The sequence below is a fragment of the Sus scrofa genome, chromosome 16, assembly GCF_054392235.1.
Source record: "Sus scrofa isolate SSC_HxYL_T2T_F1_AM1 chromosome 16, Sscrofa_HxYL_maternal_Yorkshire_Landrace_v2.0, whole genome shotgun sequence".
Taxonomy (NCBI): domain Eukaryota; kingdom Metazoa; phylum Chordata; class Mammalia; order Artiodactyla; family Suidae; genus Sus; species Sus scrofa.
Genome location: NC_139398.1, coordinates 64,578,771 through 64,596,110, shown reverse-complemented (window position 1 = coordinate 64,596,110; position 17,340 = coordinate 64,578,771). Strand labels below are relative to the sequence as shown.

The 17,340-nt window shown below is 40.9% G+C and overlaps 1 protein-coding gene across 10 annotated transcripts in view; it reads right to left on the bottom strand.

Annotated features, from left to right (window-relative positions):
* LOC106508654 (uncharacterized) overlaps positions 1-17,340 on the bottom strand; it is a 239,023-nt gene that overhangs the window by 87,549 nt on the left and 134,134 nt on the right. For 4 of the 10 annotated variants that reach the window (XR_014831614.1, XR_014831616.1, XR_014831612.1 and 1 more), the window contains one exon: positions 1,109-1,143. The exons of 4 other annotated variants lie outside the window; for them this stretch is intronic. The gene's annotated coding sequence lies outside the window, so the exon portion shown is untranslated. Of the gene's footprint in view, positions 1-1,108; positions 1,144-5,907; positions 9,193-17,340 lie in introns of those variants that run through there. 2 more of the 10 variants (XR_014831611.1, XR_014831615.1) reach the window with 1 other exon arrangement.

The window sequence follows — 17,340 nt, the reverse complement described above, 5'->3', positions numbered from 1 at the left end:
GAGGAAACAGATGGCACATTCAAAAGGGTGTTAGAAGAGAGATTAAGGACACATGAGCCAGCTAGGGAAGATGCTACCTCCCACAGGCAAAGGAGGCAGGGGGACCCGGGCGGGACCAGTGGCACCCAGGAAGAACCTAGCTTGGCTTTTTCCCAGCATGACTCTGGCCATAGCGATGCATTTCCAGTTCTGTGTCTAACGCTCAGTCTTTTCTCCTGGGCTCCAGTCCACCCCAAGCCTGATGGATTTCTCCACCTGCACCTCCCACAGGCAATGCAAACTCAACGTGTGAAAAAAAACAGAACTCAAAATCTGCTCCTTAGGCAGATGCAGTATGGGTCCAGCAGAGCAGAGGGACTGAAAATGTGAGAAAAAATAGAAAGTATCTCAAGAGACTCTTATTTCCCAAAAGGTACCTAAGTGTGTTAGGTGTTCACACACTAGCGCCAGATCGCAGAGACAGATACTCAGGAAAAAGTGAGCCTTGACCCTTACCTCACACCATGCATAATATACAACCCATAGAGGTAAACAAATTTCAATTTCTGGGGAAAAAATGGGAGGAAACTTTACAAATGTGGGGTAAGGAATGATTTCTTAGGACAAAAACCATGAGCTCCCAATGAAAAAATTATAAACTGACTTTATCAAACTTTACATCTTCTTCAAAAGACACAGTTAAGAAAATTAAAAGGCAAACTGGTACTGTGAGACGATATCTTCAAAATAATATCTGAGAAAGGACTTGTATCCAGAATATAAAAGAATTCATACAGCTAGATAATAGGGAGACAACCCAATTTTAAAAAATGAGCAAAAGGCTTTGCTTCTCAAAAGAGGGTATATGAATCTCCAATAAGCGTATATGAAGATGTTGGTCATCAGGAAAATACAAATTTAAACCATAATGAGATCCTGCTTCATGGCCACTGAAATGGCTAAAATTAAAAAAAAAAAAAAAAAAAAAAGCCTGACCTGACCATACCAGGTGCTGTTAAGGAGATAGAACAATTGAAACGCTCATGCACCACTGATGGAAAACCAGAATGGTACAACCACTTTGGAAAACAGTTTAAAAGCATCTTTAAAATATCAAATATATACTTACCATATGATCAAGTCATTCCACTCTTAGGTATTTGCCTAGAGAGAAATGGAAATACTGGGTCTCACAAAGGCTTGTACACAAATGTTCAGAGGGGTTTTTTCATAATAGCCCCAAACTGAAGACAAACCGAATATCCATCGACACATGAATGGATAAACAAACTATGATACCTTCATACAATGGAATGCTACCTGGAAATAAACATACTACAGATATCCAGCATGATAAATCTAAGAGGTTGATCCTAAGTCAAAATAAGCTGGACACAAAAGAGTGCGACGGAAGACAGTATGAGAAAAAGAATGTATATATGTATATATGTATGTATATATGAATATATATGTATGCCTGGGTCATTATGCTGTATAGCAGAAATTGACACAATGCTGTAAATCAACTATACTCTAATTTTTTTTAAAAAAGAGTATTTTCTGAATGATCCTATTTACATGATAGTGAAAACAGGCCAACACATTTATAGTCACAAAAATCAGATCAGTGGTTTTCTGGGGTACGGAGTGTAGGGACTGAGTGGGCAAGGACAGGAGGGAACTTCCCATAATGATGGAAAGATTCTGTTTTTACTGGGGTGTTAGTTACACAAAAGGTGCACGCATTGGAGAGAAATCATTGCATCGCGCACTTAAAATATGTGCACTTGTGGTAGGTTATAGCGCAATCATTTTGAATTTTGGCAAAAAGCATCTAGGCAGTTATAGGAAAAATCAGAATGATACTGAGCTCCCTCATAAGAAAGAGTTTTTGAGAAAGTGCTGTCATCTTTTCAGGATCCCTCAGTCTCAACCAGGCACTGCTGGAAGAACACAACTTCCACAAGACCTCTTCCCCGGCGACTGGCCTATGGATATATTCTTTTTTTTTTTTTTTTTTTTGTCTTTTGTTGTTGTTGTTGTTGCTATTTCTTGGGCCGCTCCCGTGGCATATGGAGGTTCCCAGGCTAGGGGTCGAATTGGAGCTGTAGCCACCGGCCTATGCCAGAGCCACAGCAACGCGGGATCCGAGCCGCGTCTGCAACCTACACCACAGCTCACGGCAACACCGGATCGTTAACCCACTGAGCAAGGGCAGGGACCGAACCCGCAACCTCATGGTTCCTAGTCAGATTCGTTAACCACTGCGCCATGATGGGAACTCCTGGATATATTCTTGATGATTCCCTCTGACTCTGACCACCAATTCCCACGTGTGTGGTTATTTCACACCATGAAGCAATTCCCCACACCGGCTGGGTGTCCTACAATTCCACTCAATTCTGACACCTGAGACCTGGAGACAGCATTGGATCCCACAGCTAAGTCCCACAAAGACTGCATCCCACAGACACATTTCAGATGTCAGTGGCAGTCCAGGTTGTCACCTGGGCTTCTGGCTCACTGGCTGTAGATGGGAGGTTCCCATAACCCTCTCCTTGGGTTCAATTCATTTGTTAGAATGGCTCAACAGAACGCAAGAAAACATTTATTTACTAGATTGCCAGTTGATTATAAAAGGAACAGCCAGATGGAAGAGATGCTTAGGGCAAGGTATGGGGAAAGGAAGTGGGACTTCTACGCTCTCTGAGCACGTCATTCTCCAGAAATCTCCAAGTGTGCACCAGCCTTGGAAGCTCTCTGAACCTGTCCTTTTCAGGTTTTTATGGCTTCATTTCATAGGCATGACTGATAAAACTACTGGGCACTGGCGACTGAACTCAATCTTCAGTCCCCCTCCCCACCCCAGAGGTCACGGGGGTGGGACTAAAAGTTCCAACCCTCTACTCTAATCATTTGGTGCATTCTCCTCGTAAGCCCATCTTCTGGTGTGGTCCACAAGTCACCTCATTAACAAAATAGAGATGCTTTTTATTGCTCTCATCACTTAGGAAATACCAAGGATTTAGAAGCTCTATGCCAGAAATGGGAAAGAAGACCATTTATATATATGTTTCTTCCTATTAATCATAGTATCATACTCCCGCTCCCCCACCATCACCATCCCTGTCAATTCCATCATATCAATTCCACCTCCTCCACATCTACTTCTCCCCACCCCTGCAGCTGCTAAACAAACTCTGGCTCCTTTAAATCCTATCTCCTGTTTCTCTTGTTCTTCCTGGTCTAGAGTCCACAGTGCTGGCAACATGAGCTGGCCACATTCATGCTTCTGAGTCTCCTACCTGTTCCTTTGACAGAAACTGCTCTCTACCCAATACCTACCCAATACCCATCCTCCTCTTCTCCCTTAGGAAAGAAACTCTGGTTTTGGTAGGATTGGCCAAACTGGGAAAGTACATTTTCAAGCCCTTTCAAATACATGCCTAAGTTTTGGCCAACAGTATGGGGGTCAGTGTCACTGGATAGAACTTCCAGGGAAGCACATTTACTGAGGGACTGACTCAGTTGGGAAGCCCTTTTGACCTTCTCCTTCTCAGTTCCCCTTTCTCCCTGACTGGAAAGCAAATGTGATGGCTGGAGCAACAGTGGCCATCTAGTGACCAGGAAGAAATGTTGAGGACAGAAATAGGTACAAAGAATGGGAGATGCTAGAAGATGAAAGAGCCTGGGATGTTGACTACATTGTGAATATCACTTAACTGTGAACTACCAACTTCTGGATTCTTTCACAGGAGAGAAAAATAACTTGCTTAAACCACGGTTATTCTGTGTCTCTCTTACAGAGAAAGCTGAAAGTAATTCCTATCTGTTATAGCATCCTAACTGACCTCTGGATAAAGGCTTAGATTTCTTAATGTGGCTTACAAGGCTTTTCATGCTCTAACCCTCTAAATTTCCGTGCATGAACGTCAGTGGGCTCATCAAATTACATGCAAAACTGTGGAAGGGGCTGTGTGTGTGTGTGTGTGTGTGTGTGTGTGTGTGTGTCCTTAGAAAGGGGATCAAGAGTTTTCATCAGACTCTCAAAAGGACCTGTGACACCTACCCCACCCCACCTCCAAATGTTTTCAATATTATTTAACAACCCCACTTAGTATGCACATGTATCTTCTTTTCACATTAGGAAACAGATTCTGAACATTCAAGCACCTTGTAAAGTGTATACTCCAGGCAAATGCAGGGAGAAGGAGTAATGGATGAGGTTGGAGAGGAAGATGCCAGGAGAGGAGCCGAATGTTTCTCATGGTTGGAAGCCAGAGCAGAATGCCTGCATTTGCACTCTGGGCCCTGGATGTGCTGGGCCTTTCCTAAGTCCTGCTGGGTCTCTCCACCAGTATGGTTTTCATTACGGAGGGCAATCCTTTTAATGAGTTGTCTGCCTTCAGTTATGCTTGACTGTAATGCTCTCCAGCTGATTTCTCAGTAATTGAGAGGCTCTGGCTTTTGAAGTCATCTCGTCAACCTGGTTTGTTGCTCTTCAATTCTGGGGTTGCCTCTGAGAGGCGCACCACCCCCATATCTCCAGGGTGCATTAGAACATGTGCTTGGGGCCTTGTTCAGGAACCATAGGGGGGCTTAACAATCCCAGTTGATTTGGGTAACCCCTGTCTTTGCTCTGTTCCAGGGGAGAGTCGAGGCAACATCTAAACTCCTGGTTTGCTAAACCCCTGTCAAGCCTTACAGCCTCCCTCTGAAAGCATCTTCTCGGACACTTGGGACATTATGAAGGGGCTTGTGGTGTGACTTTTTTCTTCCTATGCTTGGGTGCCAAGAATCTGAATCTCCTCCTCATGTCTGGGGAACTCCCACCATATGAATCTCAGTGAAAGGCAGGGTTCACCTCCCTCACTTTCCCTGCCTCTGATGTAGGGAACACGACCAGGACACTGCCAGCCAGCAACCCCGTATTTGTCAGATGGGACCTGGTGACTCCACAGAGATGGATAAAGGAGAAACCACCCCAGGTGAAGCAGCTGGAGGAACAGAAACCCCTCACTTCTGGCACCAGCCCCTGGTGGCCAGGGTAGGCCAGTCAAGGCAATCTGTGACATCTAGAGCTTGGTGGCTAGAGCAGGAATAGGACAGGCTCTTGCAGGTTCTTGCTGCCCTTTCTTCCACGCCTAGTCCTCCCCTTCCCGTTGTAGATGGGGAAACTGAGATGCTTGAGGAGAGCACCCCAGAGGAGGAGAGCACCCACCGGGCACAGACAGCCCATCTCTGGGGCTGTTGTCCAGATCTCCCGAGCTCCAGTCCACCGCACCTTCTTGGAAGTACATTCCCTCCTGAAACTTGGAAATCAGCCAAGAAATATACGAAAGCCACTTAAAAATGGGGGTCCTTCATTCCATGCCCTGAGACCATCTCGCTCCATGAAACAGGTATTTGTGTAGCATCTCCTGGATATCTAGTAACCGTGCAGGCATGGGGAGAGTGTATTAGCTATGGTTCTGTCACAAGCCATCCTTAAATTTAGTGGCTTAAACCCATAAGCATTTATTAGTGCTTATGTGTCCTCAGGTCAGCTGAGTGGTCCTCCTGGTCTCAGCTGACTCATTCATGCCTCTGCTGTTGGCAGTGTGTCACCCAGGCAGCTCTGCTGAACTTGGCTGGGATCTCTCCCTCGCCTGGGGGTCGGTTGGCTGTAGGATGGCTCTCCTCCACTTGGACTTCATCCTCTGGCAGGCTAGCCTAGGATGGCTCTCACAGGGATGATCAGGTCCAAGAGATCAAGTAACGGAGCTCAAGGCCTCCTGAGGCCAAGGTTTGGAACTGGTGCAACCTCTCTTCCACTGCATCCTATTGGCCAAAGCAAGTCGAACGGGCAGCCCAGCTGCAAGGGGTGGAGAAATAGGCTCCACCTTTTGTGGGCGGAGCTTAAAAGTCACATGGCAAAGGACTGTCTACTCCAGACAAGGCAGGGAGGCAATTTTATTTATGTGCTATATATACCCCTATATCAGTTGTTCAAAAGATTTAAAGTAGCTTACAAAACAAACAAGTAACAGTTGCGAATATGAGTAAGAAAACCAAAATCTAAAGGAAGAAAATCACAAGTTCTAGGAGGCAGTCAAGACTCTTGAGAAAATAACTCCCAGGACTCCAAGGCTCTTTGCAGCATCTTCTCCTACCATCTGACCCAGCTCTTCACTGCACCCTCCACCTTTCCCTCTGGACTGTGAGCATCTCCAATCATGGGTGTAGCTTATTCGCCCCTTGACTGGTACAGAGATGGGGTGCCTGGTGGATGTCACTGGTCTGTTTGGGGTTTATTCCACTGAGCGTCCCAGAACCCAAAGTAGGGGGAGGGGCACAATTGCCTAATTCTTTTTGTGATAAAGAAAACAATTCCCCACAAAGCCTTCCCTTAACACCTACTTCTGGGGGGAAAAAAAATAATCCTCAAATAGGGTTTCATCCAGGTGACCCTGATCACACAGACGGTCAAGTCTCTATAACATCTCCACGGGAATAATAAACATAGAACATAGGGAGCTGTTTCCTGGGCTGCCTCTGGATGAATGGTAAGGGGCAAAGACCGACAAACAGAGGCCGAGGGGAAAGTAACATGATGTGGAAATCAGATCAGATGCATGGCTCTGCAAAGGGACAGAAATATCTGCTACAGGAAGTCAAGGACTCTGCCCTCCAAGGGGGAGGCAAGGCTGCTTTGGGAAGGCCTCCGTCTGCCAGGCACTGTACTACGTACCGTGCATTCAGCATCTCCTTAATTCTCTACAACAACTCCCTGTGACAGGCATTTCCTGCTTTACATGAAAGAAAACTGGGACTCAAAGAAGTTATGGGACTTGCCCAAGGTCCCGTGGCTAGTGAGCAGCCAATGCTTTTATGGTTCGCATTCATTTTCCTTCCCCTGGCCTTACCAAGGAACAATCTACCTCTGCAGGGGCTCAACTATCATATTAAAAATAAATCCATGTGGGCTGGGAGAGTGAAAATGCATGGCTCCTGTAATTCACATCAATACCTGGATTTGGGGGTTTCTGTCTAGTTTTCCAGGCTTCACCTTAGAGGAGATGTCAGCCTAGTTACAAACTCATTCTCTCCTACAATCAGTTTTATAATGATAATAACATGGACACGTTTTGTTTGTTTGCAACATGCTTCTTCCATTAAAGAATTTGGGGTAGTGCAAAACAAAAACATATGCACAAGACTCCAAGGAAAAGAAAATGTTCTGACCACAAGGCAGTGTAGACTATTCTGAGAGTGAACTTTGAATCCAGTCTTGAGCTTCCTGGCAGCCAAAGCAAAAAGGAATACAAGATTCGTTATCCATATATTTTCAGAAGGGAAGGAAGGCATACCCTTTCCTCGGGGTTTCTTCTAACAATGAATCTAAAAGAAATTTACTTACAAAGGCACCACTGAGTGATACTTAAGACAATGTAACCAGTGAGTTTTTCTGTAATAAATGCATTCGTGAATTTCACATGACTGTCTATATATGACATTAAGGCTCAACTCAGAAAACAAAATTCCAAGACAGGAATCCTGATAGGTATTGCTAATAGAAATGGGCCCTTTTATATACGGGTAAGACAGCCACACTGAATTGTGTCTTTTGGTACTCAGGCACAGTATTGTGGTTCTCATTAGATTAAATGCACAAAATCGTTATTTCGCTTTATGCTAAGTAGGATGGTTTCAGTTGCAAGTGATTGAAAACTCAACTCCAAAGTCCAAAAGAGAATTTTTGATTCAGGTTATTCAAAAGTTCTGGCTTCAGGCACAGCTAGATCCAGGGGTTCAAATAAGGTCAGATGAGGCTGGTTTCTTGACAACTCTCAACACCATGTTGGCTTCATTCTCAGGATTCTTGCGGTGGCAAAACAGTTCCTGCCACCTTGAATCTTATATCTGATCTGCTCCACGCACAGGGCAAAAGAGAGCTCCCTCGGCAGAGAACTGTTCCAGCAGCCTCAGGAAAAAAAGAAACCATTTTCTTTTCATCATCTCAGGTTTTATCATGAGTATATCCTTGGGCCAATGATGGTGGCAAGAGGAATGTGACACCTGCCTGGCTTTAGTGTCAATCCCTTACCCTGACCACATACCTTGAAAGCTACAGAAGAAAAGGAAATGGACAATGAGGAGGGAAACAGCTGCGGTTCACAACACATGCTTTCTAAGTTCATGGACCTGCTTGACAAAAGGAGGACTCAATCTGTGAAATGGGTTTCTTTCCAAAGGTCCATGAGCTTATTAATCCCTTGCAGAATTTCATTCTTGTACTTTTAATGACTAATAAAACTTACGCTTTTTAAATTATTGTTCGAGAACTCTTTAATCCATTTTCTAGATGGGAAAATTAAGGCCGAGAGTGACTTGACTAAAGGTCACTCTTAACACAGTAATTACAATCTCTTAGACCTCCTATTTTATCTGTTCTGAGACACACATTTTTTCACACGTTTGCATCTCTGAAATTGAGCTGTGTGGACGTTCTTCAGCTGCCTCGAAAATACTAGTTCTGTTTGTTCTAGGAACAAGGTAGCGTGCCCTTCTCCTGTTGCAAAACCCTCTAAAGTCCCACATGCCCATGGAACATGCTGTGGCCAACAGTGCGGTTTCTGAGTGGAAGCCTGGACGAGCCAGTGCTGCTTGCCATGTACCCTTGTCCCCACCAAATGACAAAGGCAGCTCGTGATGCGACCGAGCCCCCACTCGGCTGAGTTCTTGCTAGGGGCTGAATTATGTCCCCAGTAGCCTCGGGATGGGACTGTATTTACAAATAGGGTCTTCGAAGAGGCCATTAAGTTCAAATGCGTTAAGTGGGCCCTAATTCAATAGGAAGGATGTCTTTATAAGAAGAAGAGATTAAGACACAGACACACGCAGAGGCAAGATCACGTGAAGACGCAGGGAGAAGGAGGTTGTCTCCAAGCCAAGGAGAGAGGCCTTCGAAGACACCAACCCTGCCAACACCTTGATCTTGGACTTCGAGGCTCCAGGACTAGCGAAGAAACAAATTTCCGTTGTTGAAGCCATCTGGCTGTGGTGCTTTCTTATGACAGCTCCAGCAGACTAATGCGGGCCCGAGGTGATCACAGCGAGCAGAACCCTCCCGCTTGACGTGTCACATAAGCTGGAGATAAACTTTGTGGATCTCTGTAGTTCTTTGTGACAGCAACAGAACCCACTCTATCCAAACTGAAAAGGATGCATCTCCTGGTGGATGTAACAAGAAAGCAGGGTACCGTTTGACAGGCAGCCTTTTTTCTTTCTTAGAGGCAATACAAGAATTATCTTGCAACCAATATCATTTTATATTGACAAAACATGGTACATGCAGCACTTAATTGCTGATAGAATACATACATGTGTATATCCATCATGCCTTTGCATTTCCATAATTACATAGTTGTAGAAGAAATGAGTCACAGCATCCATAATCATAGGTAACATATTCAAGCACTTACCTTGTGATAGCTACGTAGCTAAGCATTTTCCATGTTTATATTTACAGTTCTCTTCAAAAACTGCTGAGGCATTTTATCATCCCCATTTAAAAATGAGGAAATTTAAAGAAGTAAAATGAAACTCCCTTCCCCCCCCCCAACAAATGCCAGAATTCAAACCAAGGCCTCTAAACATAGGGCCTCTGCTTCATTCCAGGAGTCCATCTAAAAGGTAAAACTTCCATTTTTCTTATGTAAGCATCACTTATCTTTTATTTTAGGATATAGAGTAGACTTGATAGTAGTAAAACTTTACTTTTTTTAGTTTAGTAATCTAGGCTTTCCACTGAAATCTAAGGAGCTTTTTCTCACTCGTCTGACTTAATCCAACTTCAACTGTCTAAACACATGGACATCTACATGGATCACATGTCATACACATATCTAAGCACGCTGCATATAAATACGGTGGAATTATTTAGGCGTTGCATCCATAGCTCACGATACGCCATTATTTCTTGCTCTGCCTAGAAAAACAACCATTCTCTACAAACTGCGAGATGATTTATTCGATTGTTATTATTCATGGCTAGGCAAAACTTAGAATGCTCAAAATAAGCAAAAACAGTTCTGCTGCAGATGTTCTACTCCCCAATACAAAGTTGGCCCCGAACAGCGGTGATCACGCAGCAGCGCCAGCCTCATATTGAAGCCATTAGCGCTTGAAAAGGAGCGTGTGCTAATGGGGATGTCCTTGCGAAAACTCTGATTACTGGTAGAGCGCCCAAGCTAATCTTTGATCCTGAAGTCAGCCCCATCTCTACTGGGGGGGCAGGAGTGGGAGTCTGGGGGGGGGAGTCCGGGGTCGGGGGGGTGGTGGCGGGGAGAGGCTTGAATGCAGGAGCACCCTTTCGCACGCAACTGAGCTGCACGGAGCAGGGAAGGATGAGGTGTTAAGAGAGTCCTAATGAGCCATGTTACAGATGTGTAAAACAGCTGGGGGGATGATGTCACTAGGCTCACCCTGCCGCCTCTGCTACTTGCTGCTGTTATTAGAAACAGACCCTGGAGGAGGGCACCTAGAATGAGCGGCCAGCCCTTGGCGACCACTCTCTGGTCCTAATTAGGTCGGCTGGGCCCCAGCTGCTGCACATAAACCTCACCAGGTGACTCCACACTGCCTGGGTTTATAATCCAGATGAGCTCTGCTCCAGCCTGCACTAGAAAAGAAGCCATCTTCATGAGGGATTTGTGTGTGTGTGTGTGTGTGCTCCCCCCCTGGGTGGGTGGGGAGAAAAAGGAAATTCTCCGGGAAAGGATCTGAAAAGGGACTACAATTAATCACAAACTCTGAACATGTTCAATTAAGAGTGTGATTCCTAAAGCGCCCCATGTCTGATGATGTCAGACTCTGTCATGGCTGTGAGTTTAAGACTTGTTTTCCAAAACAAACAAACAGGAGGAATCATCCTGTCTTGTTGCTAACTCTAAACATACATTTTTCCCCTCATTAAGCCAGAATAGGAACCCCTTAAATGCCCACTATGTGCCAAATGGTTACATAGGGTGACTCCTTTAACAACTCTAGGAAAGAGTGCTGTGCCAGAAGTTGGGCTCAGAGAGGTGAAGTGATTTATCCAAAGTCACACGGCCAGGAAGTGGAGTGGAATTTGAATCCAGGCCCGCCATCCTGCAGACCATGTTTCTGGCCTCCCTAACCACTTTCATCACTCCCACCTCCAGCCTAGGAGTGTTTCCTTGTTATACATTATCATACAACTGGTTTTCCTTTCCTCTTGCAATAACAGTAGAGTACTTTGCATTGTAATAATCCACCTGCACATAATATTACAGCCTGGACAAAACAACTATTTAAAGGCCATAGAGAGTTACCCAAAGCAGACAGAAATAAGAGGTCAGTAGACTAGGTTCTTTCCTGAGAATGCATCCCCAGTCTACTTAGTCCGGAGTGGCTAGAACTCAAGCAAAAAGCTTCGGCTATACTGAAGAGTCAGAGGATGGAGTTCGAGGCTGCTAGAGGGTAGAAAGCAAGGGAGAAATACTGAAGAGGAGGGAGCCACAAAACATGGACGCTCAAAATCTGCATAAAATCAACCTCAAATTCTTGTTGACTCCTGAACTGTATGTGTGTTTGGAAGATTCCAAGATTCTTAGCAAAAAGCAACAGCTGGGAATTTGAAGAAATTGAACGGTTTCAGCTGCTATCCATAGCAGAGGAGACTGAGTGTGGATTTTAAACTGAACTGAGTCATCTGTTGGCTGGAACAAAAATTAACATTCTTCAAAGGAAGATAACCAAATCCAGAAGCTCTACAAGATATTGTTCAAAATCTTCAATATACAATAAAAGAATATTAGACTTGCAAAGAAACAAAAAAGAGTGATTTTTAGTCGGGAAAAAATAAGTCAATAGAAACCAACTCTAAGACTATTTGTTTGAATTAGCCAAAGAGCACTTCCAGGCAAGCTTTATAAATATGTTCAAGGATTTAAAGGAAACATTGTTATAATTATAGAACAGATGAGGAATTTCAGCTAAGAAAATGAAAGTATACAATACATACAAAGGAACAAATCAATGATGCCTAACTTCTCATCAAAAATAATAATATCCAGAAGATAATGAAATGGCATCTTTAAAGTACCGAAGGGAAAAAACTGTCAACCTAAGATTCTTGTTAAGTAAAAATATCCTTCAACAATGAAGGTAAAATAAAAATAATTTAGGTAAATAAAAAAGAAGACACTTTCTTATCAGTCAGTTTGAAATACAAAAAGGCTAAATTAAGTTTTTCAGTTGAAAAGAAATGGCATCAGATGGAAACCCAGGTTCACCAGAAGGCTTGAAGAGCATCAGAAATAATAAATGTGTAAGAATAAAAGATTATATTTTTTTCTTCTCTTAATTAAAAAATGTCAGTTTAAGAAAAAATAATACATTGTGGGATTTATACATATGTATAGGCAATATACATGATAATAATGGCTTGAAATTTGGGTAAATTAAACTATAATCTTGAACTTAAATTTGAAAACTGAACTAAAATTGAACTAAAAAACATTCTATGTAAAGTTTTACAATATTAACCCTAAGTAGTCTCTGATAATTTAAAGTGCGTATTGTAATCTCTAGAGTAATCACTACAAACTACAAAGAGATGTAGCTAGAAGTCCAATGCTGAATTAAAATGAGATACTAAAAAGTATTTAACTAACCCAAGTAATGCAAGAGAGGACAAACAGAAGAACAAAAATAGACCCAAAGAATATAGAACAGTAAAAATAATTCAACCATATCAATAAGTACATTAAATGTTAATGGACTGAAAGTATATGAAAAACTTTACCAAAAGGAAAGCTTGAAGCACAGATAGCTTCAGCAGTGAATGTTAACAATTATTTAAGTAATACTGATCTTATACAAACTTTTTTTATATATATAATGATTTTTATTTTTTTCCGTTATAGCTAGTTTACAATGTTCTGTGTGGCTCACAACAAACTTTTGGTTTTTAACGTCAGTATAACCCTGACACCAAAATCTGACAAAGATAGTGTAAGAAAGGAATTTTACAGAGCAGTATGTCTCATAAAAGACACAAAAATACTAGCAAATTGAGTCAAGCAATACATAAAGAAAATATTGCATAATAACTAACTGGAGTCTATCCCAGGAATGCAAAGTTGGTTTAACATTCCAAGGTCAATAAACATAATTAACCATTACATTTTAAAATACAAAATTATATAATTGATGAAAAACAAGCATTTGCAAAATTTAACACCCATTTTTATAAAAATCCTGACCAAACTCAGAATAGAAAAAAATTTCCTCAAGCTAATGAAGCCATCTATAAAAATTTTACAAGTAACATTAAACTCAATACTAAAATATGAAACACTTTGCCCTTAAAATTAGGGACAAGACAAAGATGTCTTTGCTTTCAGCATTCATATCCAACATATTACTGTTAAGTCTTCACCAGTGCAACAGGCAAGAAAAAGTAATAGATGACACAAGTAAAATAATCTCTACTCAGAAATGACATGATTATTTATGTGGAAAATCCTAAGGAATACACAGAACGACCATGAGAACTATGAGCGAATGTTAGCAAGGTCTTATGATACATCGTCAGAATTAACAAATCAACTGTTATTTCTACGTATTGAAAGCAAACATTAGAAAATGAAATTTAGGGAGTTCCCATCGTGGCGCAGTGGTTAACGAATCCGACTAGGAACCATGAGGTTGCGGGTTCGGTCCCTGCCCTTGCTCAGTGGGTTAACGATCCGGTGTTGCCGTGAGCTGTGGTGTAGGTTGCAGACGCGGCTCGGATCCCGCGTTGCTGTGGCTCTGGCATAGGCCGGTGGCTACAGCTCCGATTCAACCCCTAGCCTGGGAACCTCCATATGCCGCGGGAGTGGCCCAAGAAATAGCAACAACAACAACAACAACAAAAAGACAAAAGACAAAAAAAAAAAAAAAAGAAAAGAAAAAAAGAAAATGAAATTTAGAGAAACCTCACACAATGGTATCAGAAAATTCAATACCTAGTGATAAATTTAACAAAAGATACATAAAATCTTACACTGAAACCTTGAAAATGTTGCCGAGAGAAATGTTTAACTTAATAATGGAGCAATATGCCATGATCATGGAACGCAAGTCTCAGAATTATCGGAAGAGTTCAGTTCTTCCTGAATAGATCTACAGATTCAATGTAATTCCAGTCACAATCTAATCAGATTTTTTTTTTCAGGCTGCATTAATTCATTACATGCCAAGAGATTACCTACAGCCATAACAAAGCACAAAAAGGTCACTGTAATTTCTTTCACTTTCTATGTGGAAATAACTTCAAATTTAGAGAAAAGCTGCAAACCTATAAAAATATATAGAACACTCATGTACCTTTTACCCATATTTACCCTCTTCTTTTTTAACCATTTGCTTTATCATACACTCTCTCCCTCCCCCTCCACACCCACACACCCACCCACCCACATACACACACTTTTTCCCCTGAATTGTTTGCAGATAGGTTGCATAGTGTACACATAGTGGCGCTTTACCCCTAAGCATTTCAGTATGTATTTCCAAAGAATGAAGATATTTCTTTAGCTAATCATGGTTTAGTTATCAACTTCAGTACATTTTAAATTGATATAATACTTTTATCTAGTCTAATTTTTGTATATTTTAATATTGATACAAAACTTTATCCAATTCTAATTGTGTCAATTTTGACTCAACAATGTACCACACAGAATTTTTTCTCTTCATTTTAGGATCTAGTCTGGGGTCAGGTATTGAACGTAATTGTATTTATCTTTTTTTGTCTCCTTGAATGTGGAATATATCCACAGCCTTCTGCCTTTCATAATATTGACATTTTTAAAGAATTCAGTTCCTTCTTTTTTATTTTTTTAAAATTTTTTGCTTTTTTTAGGGCCATGCCCACAGCATATGGAGGTTCCCAGACTAGGGGCCAAATCAGAGCTACAGCTGCCAGCCTATGCCAGAGCCACAGCCACTCCAGATCCGAGCCGCATCTGTGACCTACACCACAGCTCACGGCAATGCTAGATCCTTAACCCATTGAGCAAGGCCAGGGATCGAACTGCAACCTCATGGTTCCTCGTCAGATTCGTTTCTGCTGAGCCACGACGGGATCTCCTCCTTCTTTTTTAAAATAGATTTTCTTTCCCCTGTAATCTCCTCATAGTTAAATCAGCTTTTGTATTGCAGACTGTGATACTGTGTTCTTCTCAGGTCACTGCATCTGAGGGTAAACAATGTCCACCTACTCCTTAACGTTTGATGTTAGTTTTGATCATGCAGAGAGGGTTCCCCCTCAGCTCTCTATTGTATATTTACTATTTTTCACTTCCAACTAATACATGATCTGTGAAGGGGCACCTTAACATCATGCAGATATACTGCTCATCCTCAAAGTCCTCACCCACTAGATTTAGCATCTATTGAGCATCCTTGCCTGGACCATCTTTTCCAGAATGATTTCTTAATTCTAGCATCCTTCACATTCATCAATCAGCCAATAAACCTCTGCTGTAAGAAAGAGCTCTCCTTACTCCCCATGTACTTATTATCTATTAAATTATTATCAATATGAACGAATGGATCATTACTTTTTCAATGTCTTATAATTAATTGTTGTCCTTAATTATCTTGGTGCTCAGGTTGTCCCATATTTGACCAGCGTGAGACCCTTCAGCCTGGCTCCAATGCTTTGTGTCTTGCTTCATCATTTTACTTTCCAGCATGACAAGATATTTCAGGCTTATCTTGGACTCACCCTGCCTCAACCCTGAAATAAGCAACTTCTCTGAGGATCCCTGGTTCCTTTTAGGAGACAAAGATCTGGGCACTAGGTGTGTGCATTGCTCCAGCAGAATATTTTACAAATATCAACAAAGTGATTCTAGGAGTTCCCATCATGGCTCAGCGGAAACGAATCTGACTAGCATCCATGAGGACACAGGTTTGATCCCTGGCCTCGCTCAGCGGGTTAAGGATCCGGCATTGCTGGGAACTGTGGTGTAGGTCGTAGACATGACTTGGATCTGGCGTTGCTGTGGCTGTGGTATAGGCCAGCGGCTACAGCTGCAATTCCACCACTAGCCTGGGAACCTCTATATGCCATGGGTTCGGCCCTAAAAGTACAGAAAGAAAAAAAAAAAGGGATTCTAAAATTTATGTGAAACTGCCAAATACTGAAAAAGAAGAACAAAGCCAAAGGACCTATACTACCCGGCCTCAAGACTTACTATATGTAGTTATATATACAATAATCATTCGGGTATGGGAATGGCAAAAAGATAAGCAATTCAATGGAAAAGAACCAAAGTTCAGAATCCGAACTACACATATACCATCAATAGGTTTTCTCACTCTCTCTCTCTTAAAATAAAAGCACCAAAGCAACTGGGAAACAAAGTATTTTTGATGAATGATGCTAGAAAAACTATATATATATATAGTTATGTATAGTTATATTTATATATATGTAATAAATTTATATATTTATATATATTTGTATAATATAATTTTATAATTATATTTTTATATATTTATATAATTATATTATATATATAAATTACATAATATATAATATTATATATATTATATTATTATATTTATATTTATTTATAAATATATTTAAAAACAAAAAAATCTACAACCCCTAGATGCTAGAAAACTATATACATATATATATCTATAGTTGAAACTATAGATACATATAAAGAAAACTAAAGAAAAAAAACTACAACCCCTAGATGCTACAAAACTATATATATATCTCTCTCTACAATCCCTAGAAACTAGAAAACTTCTAGCTTATAGTTATATATATTTATAGTTATATATTATCCATATTGTTATATTATGAATATATATTTATATCTTTATATTATTTACATCATACTATTAAATATAAATATCATCATTTATGTTCTATTATAAATATGTATTAATATTTATATTATTTACATTATATTACATATTCATATATATTATTACATTTATGTATATTTTAAAACAAAAAAATCTACAACCCCTAGATGCTTGAAAACCATGTATATATAAATCTGCAATGCTTAGATGCTAGAAAAGTATATATATCTATAGAAACTATATATATATATTTCTATAGAGAAATGAAATAGATTCACAAAAACACATTTACTAAATACAGAAAAACTATATATATATAGTTATACTTACATATATATCTTTAAAAAACAAACAAAAAAATCTACAACCCCTGTCTTTCACCATACATAAAAACTAATTTCAGATGAATCAGGGAACTACACATAAAAGTGAAATCTACAAAGCCTTGGAAAGAAAAAAGGAAAATATCTCCATGCA